This window comes from Mustelus asterias, chromosome 27 (assembly GCF_964213995.1).
Source record: "Mustelus asterias chromosome 27, sMusAst1.hap1.1, whole genome shotgun sequence".
In the NCBI taxonomy this organism is placed as follows: Eukaryota; Metazoa; Chordata; class Chondrichthyes; order Carcharhiniformes; family Triakidae; genus Mustelus; species Mustelus asterias.
In genome coordinates, this window is record NC_135827.1 from 14,918,563 (window position 1) to 14,932,752 (window position 14,190).

The following is a 14,190-nucleotide window of genomic DNA, read 5'->3' on the forward strand; positions in this document are numbered from 1 at the left end:
TTGGTGCCATGTCTTATGCTGGTTTAATGGTGTGATCCTTACTCTTGGCAGTGTGAGTACTGCCATCTGTTCACCAGCGCAGGGATAATTCAATCTGGTAAAACAAGCGAGAGAGGAAAGACACGCATTTATATAGTACTGTTCATGACCTCAGGACATCTCAAAGCACTTTGCAATTAAGTACTTTTGAAGTGTAGTCGCTAATAAATTAGAGACAGCAAAGTCGCATCGATCTCATACACCATTCTTCCTCATCCTACAGAAAAGAAAGCTCCCAGTTTTGACCCCTTATCTTGTGAGATTTAGCCGGTTCCACTCACAGTTACACTTCACTTCAGATGGGGGAAGAAGAAAACTAGCCACAGTTTCCATTCTCAATCACTGTCCAATCATTCTTGGCAGGATAGTGACCATTTCAACAGGTACGTCGCACAGCCTGTGCACGCTCCGTATATAGAGTCGGCTTGTAAATAAATGAGGTACAGGTCAACCATTATCACCCTCAAGATGACCAGTAAGAGTTGTCACCTTCAGGACGGAATTGGAGGACTGGTCACATCAAACGCTAACAATTTGCATTTAAAGAACCCCTTTCATATAGCAAAGCATCCAAGGTGCATCACAGGAGCATTGCACTGAGACAAATAAAGGGTCAGTAAAGCAATGAGAGAAGGCAGAAAAGAGACGAGAGCTTGGCGAGGGGGATTAGCCACCGCTGTCACTAACCTGGGAGCCATCAGCACCTGTGGGTGGAAACAAATATTGAGGCGTAACATCACAGGAAAGTCACAATTTGGTTGGCTTTGATTGGCTGCTGACTATCACTGATTAGGGAGTAATTCCCAACTGCTGGCAAATTAAAAGCAATAAAAAAAATCAAATAGGAATAATGAATAACAAGTGAGTAGCTGGTGGGTATCATCTTATTTTATATTTAACGTTAATTACTTGTAGTAAAATGTGGAATTATTGGTCAAATTTTCCAGTATTAGTAAAGCTTATTGATGATCGTAAAATCCCTACAGTACAGAAGGAGGCCATTCGGCCCATCATGTCTGCACTAACCACAATCCCACCAGGCCCCATTCTCGTAACACCACACATTGACCCTGATAATCCCCCTGACACTAGGGGAAATTTAGCATGGCCAATCAATCTAACCCGCATATCTTTGGACTGTGGGAGGAAACCGGAACACCCGGAGGAAACCCACGCAGACACGAGGAGAATGTGCAAACTCCACACAGACAGTGACCCAAGCCGGGAATCAAACCCAGGTCCCTGGAGCTGTGAAGCAGCAGTGCTAACCACTGTGCTACCGTGCCGCCCCAATTATTATTATTGTTTATTTTTTTTAGCAGTAGTGAAGTTAAATAATAAACCAGGGAATGGCAGGGCCGTTCTAACCTTGAGTGTACACATCTGGTGCTACATGCGAATTCCAGGACACTTCCCATTCCTGGATAACCATTTGTGCAGAATCATTTGCAGCAGCCTGAGCTCTGGCTTACAAAACTTAAACAGCACTGACATCATCTCTGTGCGCACGAGGCAGAGAGCTTTGGGGAAAGCACACTTATAGATAGAGGCGTTCCCTCTATGCAGGAAGAGGGGGATCACCAGGCAGGTAAAAAGGACAGCAGTCCTGTGTGCATCCCACTTTCCAACCAGTATTCTGTTCAGAATACTGATGGGAGTGACGGTTCATCTGGAGAGTTCAGCCAGAACCAAGACCACAGTTAGCTTAGCTGTACAGGGATAGGGGTCGGGGAAGAGCAGGTACAAGCTACAATGAAAGCTCATTCAATAATTAGAATAAGAAATAATGAGTAAATAGATGGGGTCAGTGTAATGGAGTACATAGACTTCCAAAAGGCACCTGATACAGTGTCACACAAGTTGTACTTCAAGGAATAAAAGGGACAGTAGCAACATGAAGATTGGCTGAGTGGCAGGAGACAAAGTGTAATGGTTAATGGATGTTTCTCAGGCTGAAGGAAGATTTCCAGGGAATCCCTACAGTGCAGAAGGAGCCATTGAGTCTGCTCCAACTCTCCGAAAAAGCATCTTCCCAGGCCCATTCCCCCCTGCCCTATCCCCATAACCCCGTGCATCGACCACAGCTAATCCACCCAAGTTACACATACTTGGACACTAAGGGGCAATTTAGCATGACCAATCCACCTGACCTACATACCTTCTGACTGTGGGAGGAAACCAGAGCACCCGGAAGAAACCCATGCAGACACGAGGAGTATGTGCAAACTCCACACTGTCACCCAAGACCAGAATTGAACCCAGATCCCTGGCACTGCGAGGTAGCAGTGCTAACCACTGTGCCACCCTTGGTGTTGAGAACCTTGCTTTTCCTGAGCTTATATTAATGACCTAGACAATGGTGCACAGGGCACACTTTCAAAGTTTGCAGATGATATGAAACTTTCAAAGTATTGTGAACTGTGAGGAAGATACTGTACAAGATACAGACAATTTGGTAGACCGGGCAGACAGATGGCAGATGAAGTTCAATGCAGAGAAATATAAAGTCATTCACTTTGGTAGGAATAGCATGGCGAGACAATAGAAAATAAGTGTCACAATTCTGAAGAGGGTGCAGAATCAGAGGGATCTGGGTGTATATATGCATAAGTCACTAAAGGTGGCAGGACAAGTCAAGAGCGCTGTTAATAAAGCATACAATATCTTATAACCTTTATTAACAGGGGCATCGTGAGCAAAAGCAAGGAGGACATGTTGAATGACATTTATTCGGTCTGGGTGCTGCACTTTAGGAAAGATGTGAAGACATTGGAAATAATGCAGAAAAAATTCACAAAAGTAGTTCTAGTGATGAGGATCTTCAGTTATGAAGTTAGATTGGAGAAGTTAGGACTGCCTTCCTTAGAGAAAAGGCAGCTGGGAGGAGATTTGATAGAGATATTCAAAATGAGGGTTGGGCAGAGTAGATGGGGAGAAACTGTTCCCATTCATCAAAAGATCAAGAATGAGAGGGCGCAGATTTAAAGTAAAAGAACCAAAAGCAATTGAGGAGCACCTTTTTCACCCGTCGAATGGTTCGGGTCTGGAATGGACTGTCCAGGAGTGTGGTGGAAACAGATTCAATTCAAACATTCAAAAGGGAATTAGATGCTTATCTAAAAAGTTTGTTTATTTATTAGTGTCACAAGTAAGGCTTATATTAACACTGCAATGAAGTTACTGTGAAAATCCCCAAGTCGCCGTACTCCGGTGCCTGCTTGGGTACAATGAGGGAGAATTTAGCATGGCCAGTGCACCCTACCCAGCATGTCTTTTGGACTGTGAGAGGAAACCCATGCAGGCACGGGGAGAACGTGCAGACTGCGCACAGAAGGTGACCCAACTGGTAATTGAACCTAGGTCCCTGGCACTGTGAGGCAGCCGTGCTAACCATTGTTGTCACCCAAGAAAGAAGACTATGCAGGGTTATGAGGAGAAGCCAGGAGAATGGTATGAAATGAACTGCAATTTCAGAGATAAGGCACAGACAGAATGGGCCGAATAGCCTCATTCTGTGATTCTGTACGAATTCAGTGATACTGTAAGAAAAATGCTCAACGAAGGCAAGCTTTAAGAAGTATTTTTAAAGGCAAGGAGAGAGAGGGGTGGAGAGGTTTTGGGTAAATGTATCCAGAACATGGCTCACTCCAGTGAATATATCACTTCCATTCAAAGTTTGCAATGCTGAAGAACCATACCAATTTAGACTGATAGCAAGTTAAAATACATTTTAAAGATGGCAAGCTCCCCACAACCTCCCCCATGTTAAAACCAGGACGAGAATCTGAAATGTCAAATCATGTGCTACACCCACATAACAGCTGACAGCTTGGAGCACGTCTCATACTTCGTTCTGTGCTCCTGTCGTAACAATCTTTCTTGTATGCTGGCCTGCTCCACTGCATGGTGGTGGATACGCACAGCAGCTATGAGAAGGGAATGTTCCAGTGTGTGCTGTAGGACAGTAATTTAACAGTAAAACAGGGGCACTCAGCTGCTGTTATGATAGGGACATCATAGAAGTGCACCAAGGGTGGAGGGGTAAGAGTGCCTGATGACCTTGAACTGCTGTGGCACAGTTCCTACAATTGAGCATTCCCTTCTTCTCCCTTCCAGTGACTATGTTGGCTGTGGCATTAAGAACGTGAGTCATGCAGAAGGTCAATCCATGGATTAGACCAAACAAGGTCTGCAAAAACGAGAGCTACAATCGCCCTCAGCTTCGCTGAGCTCAGAAAGGGTGTCTCTCCGTACACATCAGGTAAAGGCATATCACTAGTGACTATTATTTTCCGCAGTCAAATATTTTGTCCGTTGGAGGAGAGGGAATGTTAGGAGTGGGAAAGAGAGGGATGAAGGGCCATGGTGAAGGGACCAGGTGTTGGAAAATGGAATTAGATTAGGTGTTTTGATGGCCGGCGCAGACATGATGAGCCAAAGGGCCTCTTTTTTTTGTGCAGTAAAATTCCATGGACGGGATTTCCTGGCTGCGTTCACCCCAAAACCGGAAAATCCTGCCCATGTCAACGGACCTTTGCATGGACCGCCCTCCCTACCCATTATGATTCCAGTGGCAGGTGGGATGGGAAAACTCCCTCCTATGAATACGAGTTAAATCAGCTCACAATGTCTACTGCCACAAGCACCCTCAGCAGGAGTCACTGGATGTTGATCATGACCGTGTGGATTTTCTTTCTTCTCTAACAGAAGGACAACACCAGTGTTACCTCAGCTGAGACCAGCAAATTCCAGACAACCCATTCACTGAACCTGGGGCTATCCTGCTCTGCATGAAACCATAGACTGGCGCATATGCCCACCGGGCCACCAGAGGAAGGGTTCCAGTTTTCCTGTTAGGCGAGTGCAGTCCAACAGGTTTTAATGCTGCCAAGTTTATACTGGACTGCTGCAAGCACTAGATTAATTCCTGCATGAATTTGATACGGATTAGTTCAGGGAGGGAGTGTTTGGCAATGGGGAATCTCAATTTAAAGCTGCAGAGTTATGAGCGAGTAAGATTATTTATATGACCAATCTGCCATAACACCCAACAGCATAAACTTCAAAACGCAGATTCCAAAGAGCAAAGGAACACACAGGAATCGCTTCTTGCCAAAAATTGAGATAAATTAAGACAATCTATCTAGGAATCAGAATTCCCTTTATTTTGAACCACAATACAGAGAAGCCACAAAAGGGACAAGTTTGTTTGATTGTAATTAAAATATTTCTGATGTGAATGTCAAATTAGATAAGGTATCATGTGATCACTTTGCAGAGCGACACGTTTCCAAAGCCCTCTGACAGCACTACCCCAACATACAGACAGGCAAAACCCAACAACCACAATCCACACACACACAATCCACACACAATCCACACACACACAATCCACACACAATCCACACACACACAATCCACACACACACAATCCACACACACACAATCCACACACACACACAATCCACACACACACACAATCCACACACACACACACACAATCCACACACACACAATCACAATCCACACACACACAATCACAATCCACACACACACACACAATCACAATCCACACACACACACACAATCACAATCCACACACACACACACAATCACAATCCACACACACACACACAAAATCCCCACACACACACACACAATCCACACACACACACACAATCCCCACACACACACAATCCACACACACACACACACAATCCACACACACACACACACAATCCACACACACACACACACAATCCACACACACACACACACAATCCACACACACACAATCCACACACACACACACAATCCACACACACACACACAATCCACACAAACACGCACATGTGAATGCAAATCAACCTAAATGCCCAACACACAAAATCATATACACAAAAAACTCAAACAAACTACACACAAAAAACACAGCAAGAACAAAGAGAAAAGAGAGTAATGCACAGAAGCCATAAACTGGTGGTCTCCGTTTTAGGATCCTGTTCAGTGCGCCTTCTGTGAATGCTCATCACCACACATCGTAAAGCAAATGTTTCAGACCAGCTATACCACGGGATACTATTTTTTTCCCCAAATTAGTTTATGCCCTGTGCTACAGCACCAGTCTTCAAAGTCTCGGAGTACCTACAAATCCAGTCAAATTATAGTGGGGGTTCCCAGGAGACTCCACTCAAATATCAAGGCAGTGAGTCATATTAAAATTCATGTCTCCGGGCCTCCAAGTCGCAAGAGTTTCAAAGCTCTTATCCAAAAACTCTCAGGAGGCCAGGCAACATTTTCAGGAGCAAACTCCACTGACAGACAGTGAGCAGATGTTGCTGAAGACACTTCCTACAAATCTGTAATCAGACGGTTCAATCTTTAAAAGCATCCGGTACCTCCCAACTAAAACATAACAAATACACAAGTCAACGTGACACGATGCCATGCAGCGCGGGTAGGTCCCAGCTTCTACTTCAGATCATGTGGCGATAATTGATCTCTGTTTGAGCAGTCGCCAATGCTGGTGTTTTCATGGGTACCCTGGGCTGGAAGGGGGTTATGTGGGTATGGTGCATGCGGAAAATACAGCGATTCTCCAAGAGCATCCTTGCATATGTCAGATTCTACAAAAGACGATGGACATGGAGCAACCAATCCATTTCAGATGGCGTGTCTTCATCTTTGCTGATGGTTGAAGAGACCAATCCTCACGAGGCAGGTTCAGCCACAAGTGTCATACATGAAGCTACTAAACGTCTTTGTGTCACATTTGCAAGCATCCTTGAAGTGAAGCATTACGAGCCCTGCTGGTTGTCTGGCTCCAGTTACCTCATCATACAGAAAGTCCTCAAGGATGTGACCATCTTCCCACCTGCTGATGTACCCAAGCCAGTGACATACCCATTACTCACCCCAGACAGCATAGATGGAAATTGCTGACTTTCTCTTATTGATAGCTGCAAGTTGTCCACGGTTCACAGGCATACAACAAGGCGCTGAGAACAAAGGCCTTATAAACCAGCAGCTTGGTCTGAATGAGTCTACATGCAAACTAGGTCAGATAGCAGACCCCACAATCTTTCACAACTGAAAGCAAAGATTTTTTTAAAAACTCCTCTACACTGATGATGTAGCACTAGTTACCCACATGGAAACGGAGATAGAAAGATCCATGGGCTGTCTCTCCCATGCATGCAACTCCCATGCATGCAACTTTATCTCTCTGCTTACGAGCATCAGGAAATCAGTGGTCATAGGACAAGGCATTTTGCCGCAGTCACCGGACAAGGTATCTCATAAGAACATAAGAAATAGGAGCAGGAGTAGGCCATCTAGCCCCTCGAGCCTGCCCCGCCATTCAATAAGATCATGGCTGATCTGAAGTGGATCAGTTCCACTTACCCGCCTGATCCCTATGACCCCTAATTCCCTTACCGATCAGGAATCCATCTATCCGTGATTTAAACATATTCAACGAGGTAGCCTCCACCACTTCAGTGGGCAGAGAATTCCAGAGATTCACCACCCTCTGAGAGAAGAAGTTCCTCCTCAACTCTGTCCTAAACTGATCCCCCTTTATTTTGAGGCTGTGCCCTCTAGTTCTAGTTTCCTTTCGAAGTGGAAAGAATCTCTCCATCTCTACCCTATCCAGCCCTTTCATCATCTTATAGGTCTCTATAAGATACCCCCTCAGCCTTCTAAATTCCAACAAATACAAACCCAATCTGCTCAGTCTCTCCTCATAATCAACACCCCTCATCTCTGGTATCAACCTGGTGAACCTTCTCTGCACTCCCTCCAAGGCCAATATATCCTTCCGCAAATAAGGGGACCAATACTGCACACAGTATTCCAGCTGTGGCCTCACCAATGTCCTGTACAGATGCAGCAAGACATCTCTGCTTTTATATTCTATCCCCCTTGCGATATAGGCCAACATCCCATTTGCCTTCTTAATCACCTGTTGCACCTGCAGACTGGGTTTTTGCGTCTCATGCACAAGGACCCCCAGGTCCCTTTGCACAGTAGCATGTTGTAATTTTTTCCATTTAGGTAATAATCCAAATGGCTATTATTTCTTCCAAAGTGAATAACCTCGCATTTGTTAACGTTATACTCCATCTGCCAGATCTCATCGCCACCCCGATCATACTAAAGCACACCCCACTGGAAATTAAGTTTAAAGTTTATTTATTAGTCACAAATAAGGCTTACATTAACACTGCAATGAAGTTACTGTGAAATTTCCCTGGTCACCACAGTCCGGCGCCTGTTCAGGTCAATGCACCCTAACCAGCACGTCTTTCAGAATGTGGGAGGAAACCGGAGCACCTGGAGGAAATCCATGCAGACATGGAGAGAACGTGCAAACTCCACATAGACAGTGACCCAAGCCAGGAATCAAACCCAGGTCCCTGGCATTGTGAGGCAGCAGTGCTAACCACTGTACTACCGTGCCGCCCCTGTGGCTATGAAGTGACTATGAAATTCTGCTACCGAGTCCACAGTGACAGACAATCTGTTCCTTGATAAAGAACTAAATACACGCAGAAGGAAAGCAGCTACCACTTTTGGTTGACTCATGAAACAGGCACGGAATAACATTGAGATGTCAGAGAATTACAGATTTAGTGTCAGCTTTGACACCATCATGATCAAACATCTTGCCAACAATTAAGAATAAGTTTAGTGTTTAAAGGAAACTTGGGTTAGAAATAAAACCACAAGACTAAAGGGCAGATTGTCCAAGCTGTACACACTAAGAATGCAGCTCTTGGCTGACAGAAGTATCAGTGTAACACTGCATACCAGCAGGAGTCAATGCCTTCAGCAGAGGACAAGGGATAAAAGTTATTAGAAATGAAGAGAACAGGATTCTAAATCCTAAATATCAAAATGCTCTATTGGTTAAAATTTCAGCTTTTAAATATATAGTCTGGGCTCTTCAGTACAATATCAAGGCAGTACCATGTTGTTGGAGATGCCATCTTTTGAATGAGACCTTTATACAAGGTGCTTCCTTCCTGTTCAAATGGAGGTACAAGATCCCATGGTACCATTAAAAAAGGAACAGCGAGTTCTCCCAGTACCTTGGCCTCTATTTATCTCTCAATCAACTCCATCAAAAACAGCTTAACTAGTCATTCATCATGTTTGCTATTTGTGTGACCTTGCTGTGTGCAAATTCAATTACATGTCATTTTCAACTATGTAATGATGATGACTACACATTAAAACTCATTGGCTTTAAAAAGCCTTGATGTGGAGATGCAGGTGTTCGACTGGGGTGAACACAGTAAGAAGTCTCACAACATCAGGTTAAAGTCCAACAGGTTTATTTGGTAGCACAAGCCACAACCTTTCGGAGCGCAGCCCCTTCATCAGGTGACTCACCTGATGAAGGGGCAGCGCTCTGAAAGCTTGCGGCTTGTGCTACCAAATAAACCTGTTGGACTTTAACCTGGCGTTGTGAGACTTCTTACTTTAAAAAGCCTTCCAGTCTCTGAGGGACATGAACAGTGCCATATATACACAGACACACACACAGACAGACACACACACACAGACAGACAGACAGACACACAGACAGACACACACACACAGACAGACAGACACACAGACAGACAGACACACAGACAGACAGACACACAGACAGACAGACACACAGACAGACAGACACACAGACACACACAGACACACACAGACACACACAGACACACACAGACACACACACACAGACACACACACACACAGACACACACACACACAGACACACAGACACACACACACACAGACACACACACACACAGACACACACACACAGACACACAGACACACACACACACACACAGACAGACACACACACACACAGACAGACACACAGACAGACACACACACACAGACAGACAGACAGACAGACACAGACAGACAGACACACAGACAGACAGACACACAGACACACACAGACACACACAGACACACACAGACACACACAGACAGACACACACACAGACAGACACACACACAGACAGACACACACACACACAGACACACACAGACACACACACACACAGACACACACACACACAGACACACACACACACAGACACACACACACACAGACACACACACACACAGAGACAGACACACACACACACAGACAGACAGACACACACACACAGACAGACACACACACACACAGACACACACACACACAGACACACACACACACAGACAGACACACACACACAGACAGACACACACACACAGACAGACACACACACAGACACACACACAGACAGACACACACACAGACAGACACACACACAGACAGACACACACACAGACAGACACACACACACACAGACAGACACACACACACACAGACAGACACACACACACACAGACAGACACACACACAGACAGACAGACAGACACACACACAGACAGACACACACACACATTTTCTCCTTTCTATCTCCAGAAGACAATGGCACTTTATTTCACACTGTTTTAAGGAGTGACAAAAAGGAGGTAAAGAGGTAGAGAAGTGGCCAAGGCAGCTGAAGGCACAGCCGCCAATGGAGAACGGAATAAAATAGGAGATGCACAAGAGGCCTCAATTGGAGGAACATCGAGGTTTCAGAGGATTGTGGGGCTTGGATGAAAAGCTGCTGTTGAGAAATAAAGTATTGTCTGTAACCAGAGGACACAGATTTAAGGTAACTGTCAAAAGAATGAGTAGGGAGATGAGAAGAAATTACTTTACGAGAATGTTTATGATCTGGAATGTAACATCTGAGAGGGCAGTGAAGCAGATTCAATAAAGAATTCAATATATTCGAAAGGAAAAAAAAATGCAAGGCTCAGGCTGCCGTATACTTTAGCATAAATTATCCCACGTGTCCAAATCACAGAGCATTGGAGACTTGTGAAAATGTGTGCCGATACCAGACAACAAACTGTTGTAAACTCAAGGAGCCAACCACACCACTTCGTTGCATTTACAATCAAACCTTCAAATTACACAATAAAGCAACACAACAGAAGTTTGAGCTTGAATTCCTCTCCAGAGACTTGAGCACAAAGTCTAGGCTTACACTGAAGTGCACTACAAAGGAAGTACAGCTATCCCCCCCATCTAGCATCCGTCTTCCACAAAAAACATGCTAAACAAAAATCACTTTCCCACAAGAAAATATGCAGTAAGGGTGGGTTATGTTTCTGACCTGTTCATAGAATCCTACAGTGAATAAGGAGACCATTCGGCCCATCGAGCCTGCACCAACCACAATTCCATCCAGGCCCTATTCCCATAACCCCATGCGTTTACCCTAGCTAATCCCCCAACACTAAGGGGCAAATTAGTATGGCCAATCCACCTAACCCGCACATCTTTGGACTGTGGCAGGAAACCTGAGCACCCGGAGGAAACTCATACAGATACTGGGAGAATGTGCAAACTCCACATAGACAGTGACCCAGGGCTGGAATCGAACCCAGATCCCTGGCGCTGTGAGGCAGCAGCGCTAACCACTGTGCCGTGTTATTCTCACATTAAGAACCGATCGGCTGAATTAAACCTAACTGGCCCAAAAGGCATCTTACTACTTTCTATTTACCATGTTTTCATTGCTTCCTGCCTCCACCTAGTCCACCCTGATGCCACTTCCAGCCCTCCATTACTTACCCCTTACCCAACCGCCGGCCAGCCAATTCTCCCCTGGTCTGACCAAAAACCAAGTGTTTTCTGTCCTCTGCAAAGGGGCTGGAATACTAACTGCCTCTGCAAAGTGTGAGGACAAGATGGAACTGAAGTCCCAGTCACGATCATTGGCACTGATGGACCTCTTGGGAGTTCCCAACTCAGTATAGTTGAGTACAGTTGTTGTGATGACATTTCCTGCCACTTTGAGGGGGTTGGGAGCAGCACTGACATCTCCACTGAGGAGAAAAAAGGGTAGATTTGGATGATGCCATGCCGGAGCAGCTTTTGAATCATGCCTATGACTTGCAATTGGATTCCTCCAGGACCATACAGTGGTGTATCTGTCATCTGTAGCCAGAGGTCATTTAGCTGTGGTTTTTGATCCAATAAGATCAGCGCACTGGCTCCTGTGTCCAATTTGAAATCCGTGAAGTGACCTTTTACAGATACGTTAGCTTTCCAAAATATGAATCTGGGATCCTTAATTTCTCACAAGAAACAACGTTGGACCTCTTCTTGGTGTGGCTCACCTATCTCATGGACTCGTTTCAGATCCACTGCACATCTCAGGGTTTTGGGCTTACAGATCTTTCCAAAGCATCCCTGGCAGTTGCAGTGAAAGAGCCACGCTGGTGATTGCAGGATGCTGCTCACTAAACTTCTTGTGTTTTGCTCGGTTATGGTTTTACTCATCCTGGAGACTCCTTATCCTTTTCTTGCTTTATGAGTTGGACTGTTAAGGTTGCTCTGTACCGTGGTTTAATTTGGCCACTCAAAATGGACCAATTTGCTTCTGATTTGCCTGGCAATTTCGACGGCTTTTTCCAAAGTCAGATTTTCTTTAGATTGAAGTACATTGATTATTCTCTTCCAATCACTCCCACTACTATTCCATCTCTTGCGAACTCCAAATTAAGGTCACCATAGAAACAGCTTTCATCCAAACGGTATAATTCATTAATGAAACAGTCAAGGAATTCTCCAGGATTTTGGACTTTTGCTTGCTCCAAAATTGTGTTGCTTCTTAGATTAAAGTAGGTATCAAAGGACTTCATGAACTCAAAGTTAGCAAAAGATCCATTTATTCCTTGGCTAGAATGTCATCACCTATTGGACCTATTGAATATAATAGTGTGTTCACTTGTTCAGCCTCTGTTTTCTTATTCAAGCCTGATGCTATCATACATCTCCAAAACACCTCATTTTGTGCCTGGTCTGACTCTTCCATCTGCCTTAATTGGTCTGACAGTGTTGATTTACAATCCATGGCTATTTTCAGCACAGGGGAGCACAGCTTTATTTCTTAAATGGCACTGCAGTAATCATTTTTTTTCTCTCCCACATGTGTCGGGATTTGGTGGGCTCCCGCCGCAGTTACAAAGCTGTTTTAAACTTCAGCGTTTTAGCACCAAATCTTTTCAATTAATAGTTTTGGCCAACTAACTGCCTTGATGAGCTTGGAGAATTGAATTAGAACATAGAACAGTACAGCACAGTACAGGCCCTTCGGCCCTCGATGTTGTGCCGAGCTTTGTCCGAAACCAAGATCAAGCTATCCCACTCCCAATCATCCTGGTGTGCTCCATGTGCCTATCCAATAATCTCTTGAAAGTTCCTAAAGTGTCCGACTCCACTATCACAGCAGGCAGTCCATTCCACACCCCAATCACTCTCTGAGTAAAGAACCTACCTCGGACATCCTTCCTATATCTCCCTCCATGAACCTTATAGTTATGCCCCCTGGTAACAGCTACATCCACCCGAGGAAATAGTTTCTGAACGTCCACTCTATCTATCCCCCTTATCATCTTATAAACCTCTATTAAGTCGCCTCTCATCCTCCTCTGCTCCAAAGAGAAAACAGTAAGAAGTTTAACAACACCAGGTTAAAGTCCAACAGGTTTATTTGGTAGCAAAAGCCACACAAGCTTTCGGAGCTGCAAGCCCCTTCTTCAGGTGAAGCCCCAGCTCCCTCAACCTTTCCTCATAAGACCTACCCTCCAAACCAGGCAGCATCCCGGTAAATCTCCTCTGCACCCTCTCACTGCTTCCACATCCTTGATAAGAAATGAGAGAGGTCAGAGCTAAAAAAAATTGAAACTGATTTTTTTTAGCTCTGACCGCTCTCATTTCTTATCCCTCATTCACACGCATGTGTCATGTGTTCTGGTGCTAAATCTTGATCCGGACTAAAGCCACACTCGTTAAAATAATCAATCTGCCAGCGCTGCCTGATTATTGCATCAAATTTTAAAACTTATTTCAGACTTTGTTTTTGGAGTTTGTTCAGCTCTTTTGTAATCTGGCTAGGTCCTTTGACTCTTTTGGTCGGCTCTCGTAACAGACCCCCCCACATGGTCTAGTGAAGTTATTTTACACTACTCAGTGTATCTTTCTTCTGCCCTTCAGCCTTTAGGTCTGTAATGGAGATCCTTATGTGA

At 44.8% G+C, this 14,190-nt stretch overlaps 1 protein-coding gene across 1 annotated transcript in view; it reads right to left on the reverse strand.

The window, feature by feature from the left end:
• pknox2 (pbx/knotted 1 homeobox 2) overlaps positions 1 to 14,190 on the reverse strand; it is a 425,919-nt gene that overhangs the window by 246,499 nt on the left and 165,230 nt on the right. The window contains exon 3 of the mRNA XM_078198931.1: positions 727 to 743. The gene's annotated coding sequence lies outside the window, so the exon portion shown is untranslated. The remainder of the gene's footprint in view (positions 1 to 726; positions 744 to 14,190) is intronic.